Genomic DNA, 7431 nt, shown 5'->3' with positions numbered 1-7431 from the left:
ATGAGGAGAGTGGTTGGTGGTTCTTCAAAGTGGTGGATATCAGCTTATGATCTGACCATGGGACTGGAGAACATGTTGTTTGAGAGAATGGGATGAGGTTTTCATTTATAAAGATTAGATCCAGTGTGTGTCCTGCTTTGTGTGTCGGTTCGTTAATGATCTGTTTGAATCCCATGAAGTTGAGCATGTTGAGAAAAATGTCGCAGCTGGAGGAACAGGGGGACGCATCCACATGGAGGTTGAAATCACCCAGTAGTATGGCAGGCGAGTCAGTGTTGATATGTTTGGCAATGCGTTTGATTAAAGGTGATGGGTCTGATTCAAGGCAACCGGGGGGGGGGAGGGGGCATAAATAAGGCCTATTTGTAGGTGGTTAGATTTAAAAATTGCAAGCTCAAGCGAGGAGGATGTGTTGGTGAATTGAAGCAACAATCCAAGTTTTTTGTTAGCGGCTAGAAGCAGACCGCCTCCGCTTTTCCTTGGTCTGGGAATAGAGAAGATATCATAGGCATGTGCTGGAAGTTGGTTGATTAGCACTGTGTCTTCTGGTTTTAGCCAGGTTTCGGTGATGGTACATAGGTCCGGTTGTGCTTCCGTGAGATAGTCATAGAGGAGGTGGGTCTTTTTCGAAAGGGATTGAGCATTAAAAATGGTTAGGGAGAGTAAGATGAGGCCCAACAGTTGGTTAAGGGGAGAGATCATTATAGGAATGAGTCTTTTATGTTGGATGGTGGGTAAAGAATGCTGTTTTGCTATGTTTCTCCTACTATTGTGGATGATCGGGATGGCAGACGTGGTCATACTTGGCTCTTGTTGAGGTTGGAAAGAAGGGGAAGGGAGGAAGGATAGGTTGGTGTCAGCTGAGTCGGGGGACTGGGAGTGGAAGGCCGCTAACGGCTTTGGAGATATGGGGGGGAGAGTGCACTCTGTGGGGATAGAGTACAGACTATTTACTAGCAGCATCATTACTGCTAGTAAATTATTTTACTAGCAGTAATGATGCTAGTAAAATAATTTACTAGTAGACTATTTACTAGCATGCATCATTACTATGATGCATTAAGAAATTCTGCAACAATGAATACAATGAGAAATGTCATGCTACATCAACTTTGAATTCTTTTCACTTTGGACTCACTAAGCATATAAAATTCATTTCTGACCCATGATTATACTACTGGTGTAAAACGTTATGCTGAATAGCATTCACATCTACGCCTATGTATGAGGTCTACTTAATGATACAAAAAAACCTAATTCACTGTGATTTGTTTTGTTGATAATCTGTTGTACTTTAGCCTTATTATTACGAGCAATTTAAATATGTCATCTTTGGGAATGTGTATTTCTTATATTTTTGTATTTTGCTCTTTCTTAAGTATTCCACTGTTCAGAAATTTTAGTTTCTTAGGCTTTCTATTTTGGTTTTATCTGCATGTTTCTGTTTCTAATTTATAGTCTCTTATTTCTATATTTTAGATAAGGGTCGGTCTCAGTTTTGCCTGTGTGTGACAGAAATGCAGTATTTCTGCTAGTGTGTAGTTTCTCTGTAGTAGTAGTCCAGCTCGTTCTGTTATCCCGTAGGTGATGTATTAATGTTCTAGGGCCTGGTGTAGTACTTGCAGTGCTGCTTTTTCATAAGGTTGCTGTTTATCCTTCATTTTTTTATTTTATATTCAGGAAACCAGTAAGTGCTAAATTTGCCTGGATAACTGAATATGAATAACTTCGGCCTTGTGGTTACAGGGATAATTTAGCTAGATAGACTTGCTAACTTTCCTGCTGACTGGATTTTTGAAAATTGACTTGTAAGTTGAGTTTATTCAGTCTAATAAAAAATATAATGATTAAAACTATTATATTTTCCTATTAGTAACCTGAATTTCACTCATCTGTTCAAATTAAATTGTGGTATAGGGGATAAGGTATTCAGTGATATTTATCATGATTTGTATTGCTGTATTAAATTTCATACTATTTATTTATTTTTATATACCAACATTCGATCGAACATATCACATCGGTTTACAGTGAAACTGGAATTAAGAGGACATAGCTCTCTTATTATATCTTACAGTATAACTTAGTGTCTACATTAACTGGAGTAATGAAATGTTTATGTTCTTAGTAGCAAAACAAAGTTTCTGCCGGCACCGGGAAAGTGCACTGAAAAGCAGTAAAAACTAGAGATGTGCATCATTTTTTGTGTTTGTGTCGTTCTTCGTTTTTCGGCCGCCATGGAAAATGTCGTTTTTTTTCAGTTCGGGTCTTTTTTTTCGCGAAAAATTGATTTTTAGTTAGTGCGCGCTAACAAAAAGTAACAAAAAGTAACAAAATCTAACGGTTTTTGTTAGCGCACGCTAACGGGGAGTTAGCGCTCACTGACTCCCGTTAGTGCGCACTAATTGGAAAAACGAATTTTTGTGAAAAAACAGGAAAATCCAGATTTTTTTCGGGCTCCCTGAAACATGCCGAATTGGACAATTTCGTTGCAATTTTCCAATTCGGCAAAAACGAATGCACATCTCTAGTAAAAACTGCTTTTCTGGGCACCCTCCGACTTAATATCATGGCGATATTAAGTCGGAGGTCCCGAAAGTTTCAAAAAGTTAAAAAAAAAAAATTTGAAGTCAGCCCGCAGCTGTCGGGTCAAAAACCGGATGCTCAATTTTGCCGGCGTCCGGTTTCCGAGCCCGTGGCTGTCAGCGGGCTCAAGAACCGATGCCGGCAAAATTGAGCGTCGGCTGTCAAACCCGCTGACAGCCACCGCTCCGGTCCAAAAGGAGGCGCTAGGGATGCACTAGTGTCCCTAGCACCTCCTTTTGCCTGTTTTTACCACCGGGCCTCATTTGAATAGAGAATCACGCACAGGAGAGTGGCCTGTGCGCGCGCCAGGAGAGCGGGCATTCGCCCGCTCTCCCACGGACTTTTCTGTATCGCCCGTCAGTGAGTAATCTATCATTGTCAGTCTGTCTCATCTACAGCTCTGCTGCACAGGGAACCTGCATCCAGATCTCCCTATACTATGTGAGATGGGTCTCCTCTGCCAAGGGTCCTTGGACTGCTACCTCTGGATCACCTCACTACTGCCACCTCTGGTGGTATATCTTAGCTGTATAATAAAAGACAAATCTCTGTGTTTGTGTGTCTCGAGTCTAGCCTAGTACTGTGGTTCCTCACAGGGCTCCTCCCCGTGGGCGAGGTCATCTCCACAGTACCCAAGAATCCATTCAAACACCTCAAAACCATAACACTCTGTACCTTTTCCAATGCAATTATATCTTTTTTTTTTTTTTTTGGAATGTGTTGACCAGAACTGCACTCAGTACTCCAGGTATGGCTTCACCATGGAGCAATAAAGAGGGATTATGACATTTGCTGTTTATTCTCTATTCCTTCCCTAATAATTTCTAACATTCTGTTTGCTTTTTTGATTCAGGTATGGCCCACTATGATGCCCGGTTCCTTTTACTGGGCTGTAGTCCTAATATGGAACCTAAGATCTTGTAACTACAGTTTGGTTTACTTTTACCCATGTTGGCCCTGAATCCCTCAGGCTGAGTGATACAGGGGTGAACAGCAAGATTTCAAAAAGAAAACACAGGTTAACCTATAGCCACAAAAATAACTTATTTCCAAAAATAATACCATTCACTTTCTCCATAAGGAATCAGAATCTAGAGAGCTAATGCATTCATCCAGGACTTGGGCAAACTCTTTCCTTTCACTATCAGAAGGACTGGTGCAAAAATGATTCCTTCCAAAATAATGTACAAAAGAGAGATCTAGCACACCAAATCCTTGTTGTGGGTTAGCAGGTGTTCACTGAAAGAATACAAAAAATCCAAAATCAAGGTATTCAGCTTGCAGATCTTAAAGTGCACTGGATATGGATTTTACCAATATCACCTAAATAAGCCCAACTATTGTTCCAACCCTATAAAATCTTATAAAAGAGGAGAAACAGTGTATCAATCAATTTATTCTCATCTCCCCTCAAGCTGAATACCTTGGTTTTGGATTTTGGTATTCTTTCACAGAATACTTGTTAGCCCACAATAAGGAGATCCTTTAGTAGTGTTTTTCTTACATGTTCAGACCAATAGCCATATGCCTTGAAAAATTATTTGTCTTGCACAATTATATTTATACTGTATTGTGTGGTGTCTGTGTTATCAATTGTACATTGGAAAGTCAACTTGAACAATCTGTGTATAGATTCAAGAACATCTGAGCTGCATTCAATGAGAAAAAATAGAAGCACCATTAGTGTCACATTAGATTGCTGCACATCACACTATAGAGGATTTAACTTTTGCAGTTTTCAAAAAGCCTGAGAAATGAGCATGGGGAGAGGATTTTGCTGTTACTTTGACCAGGACAGAGTCATACCAAAAGGTTTAAATAAAAAGATCAAATGGTCTGTCTTTTACTAAAATATTTTAGCCAGAAGTAAGACATGTTCATGAACAAAGCTGTGAATTGGTGGAAAGATATTTAGATACCAAGATCAGAGAATGTCATGTATGGCACTGGCCAACATTTTGAATTATGGAGATAAGACATCAGTCTGGTTGACGTGAGTTTTAAAGATAATAATATTATCTCTTATCTCTGTTCTTCTTTTTAATATATATATATAAATATAAATGCTCTAGGTGAGATTAAATTGCCCCTAAAGCAGGCATGGAGATGCTGAAACTCTGAAATTTCAGGTGGAGAGGATATGCTATCTGTATTGAAACAGAATCACATTCTGAAACATCAGTGAGAGAGTAGACCCCATAGATTGAAGCAGGATATCTTTATACTGTGAAAGTTTTTTGAGAAGTTAGCAGACAGTTTCTTATTATTTATCCTCCAGTCTAACATCATTGAAAAGTGAATTTTAAAAGTCCAGCGAGTGCATTATTTAGGGGATGTGTGAATAAGTTGGGCTCATACGTACCAAGCGGCTTTTAAAAGCTGGTGAGATACATGTGAATCTCCTGCAGTGTGCACATCTTGGAGGCTTTCAAAAAAGGAGCAGGGTATGGGTGTGGCCTGGGCATTTCAGGATGTGAAGCTGAGATGTGCGCATAAATACTTACATGCTCCAGCACGTACAGAGTCCCCCTTCTGTGTAACTTTACTTCTGCTATTGATTCCATGAAAGTTAAAAAATAAAGAAAACTAAGCAGATGTGCAGAGTGTTAAGGGGGAGAGTGATGGGTATCAAATCACAGGGTTGGAGGACCTATATTTTAACTGGGTGGTTGAGAGATGAACTGGTAAAACTGGGAATGGTGTTGTCAAGCCCCTCTTTTAGAATCCCCTCATTTATGCAGTAGAAGTGAGATTAGTGTGCCTATGCACGCGCCCACTTAAACGTTTGCACACATATGTGTGTGGCCAGTCTATTATATATATATAGCCACATCTCTGGGCGTGGGCCCATGCATGCATGCACATGTGCGCTGGTTTGAAATGAATTCTCACATACATTTTTTAAATGTGACTTACAAAACATTTTTTTTAAAGTTATTGCTCAACATTTTAAGCCAAAAGATTATGCAAATTAATTGTAGTCATAGAACACACTAGTATATGATTAATTATATGTGTTAGATCACATCCATTTGCCTTGTCTTATTATCACCTTGTATGATACCAGTTTAAGGTAGTAGTAACATTAGTGAGTGGAGATGAGACAAATTGATATACAGTTTCTTTATTTCTCCTGAGTATAACTAGAATAAAAGCATTGCATATATGCCTGTTCAACATTCTATGTTTGTCCACATTAGTCCATGACTGTGCTCAAATTTTTTTAAGTTAAACTCAACTAAAATTAAGATCATCTAATTGGTTAGACCAGGCTCCCTGGACCTAACTCATGTTTCCTCTTTGGTGAGGTAGCCATACCAGTGCAATACCAGGTTTGTAATCTTGGGCTCCTAACTGACCAAGCTTTTTCTGTGGATCCACAGATCACTCAGGTCTGTATATCCTGCTTTATGCACTTGTGCTTCTTAAATGTCTGCAGCTTTTCCTGCATAAAATAGATGTTATGAAATTAATTACTACTAGACTTGACTTCTGTAATTCCCTTTTGATTGTGTTGTTATATAAATACTTTAAAACACTGATGCTCACATTTCCTGTAACCTCAGGTAATAGCAATCTAAATAAATAAATAAATAAATAAATAAGCTCCTACTAGCTCAACTCCAACTGACAACTCCACAGAACACACTAGGGATCATTCAGATATGCAGAGGTTGGATAGGACCATTACTGCAATATCTCTAGGGCTACTGTGGTTAGATGTTACATTCCTCTGGCCTGTACTGCATAGCATGGACCTTCCAAAGGAACATACTTCTTAGTAAGGCCAATTGAGCCTTACACATAACAAAAATACAAATATATCTTCAAATGAATTATTCAGTTTTCACCCTATCTCCCTTTACCATCATTTGCCAAGATTCTGGAGAAATGTTATTTGTTACAGCCTGATACATTAATTCATGGTACTGCTGTTTCAGACAATTATCAATTCAGATTCAGAAAAGGTCATAATATAAAACTGCTGCTGCTCCCGTCTCCACAACTAGGCCCTCCTCCTGGTGACCTCAGCTGGATCGACGCAGATGGCCCTTTAAATTGAAACATGGCCCTTGTGGACACCCTCTTCAGCCGGACAACCCTCCCAGCATTGAGGCTCGCGTGATCGGCACCTACCTATCGGGTAAGAGCCCCTCTGCACACACTGCCGGCCCTACACGCCGCTACCGAAGTCACTCCCATCTCCACAACCAGGCCCGCCTCCAGGTGACCACAGCTGGAGTGACGCAGACGGCCCTTTAAATTGAAATGCGGCCCTTAGTGCGTCCCTTTGTGTTGACCTTCCCAACACAACCACCGCCTTTTGCCTTTACAACCATATCATCCAACAACCCCACCTCTCAGCCCAATTCCACTCTGTTAAATTGTATGTCACCCCCTCCCATTCTCCTCCAACCCCCCCATACAGCCCAACTACCCTCAGATCCCTATATCATCCATCTCCATCTCAAGCGTCCCCCTCTCTCCTCCCTTTCCTCACCCACACCTTTATCACCAATACAGCCATCTTCCCCCCTTTTTGTCACGCTTCTTCTCTCTACCTTGACCTCCATCTTGCTACTATGCAAGCTCATCCCATACCTAAATTACCATACCACTCTTACAAACACATAAATCCCCTCAGAATTCACCCCTCTACCCTCCCAAGATCCCTTTTACCAATCATGATATCCCCCCTCACACAACTTCTTGGCCTCATAGCCTTCTCCCTTATACTATTTAACTCCCAATCCCTCGTTAAAAAGACCCCTATCTTAAATGACATATTACTTGACCTCAATCCAGACATCTGCACCATTACATAAACCTGGTTCAAGCAAACAG

This window comes from Rhinatrema bivittatum, unplaced genomic scaffold, assembly GCF_901001135.1.
Source record: "Rhinatrema bivittatum unplaced genomic scaffold, aRhiBiv1.1, whole genome shotgun sequence".
In the NCBI taxonomy this organism is placed as follows: Eukaryota; Metazoa; Chordata; class Amphibia; order Gymnophiona; family Rhinatrematidae; genus Rhinatrema; species Rhinatrema bivittatum.
Note: the sequence above shows the minus strand (reverse complement) of the source record.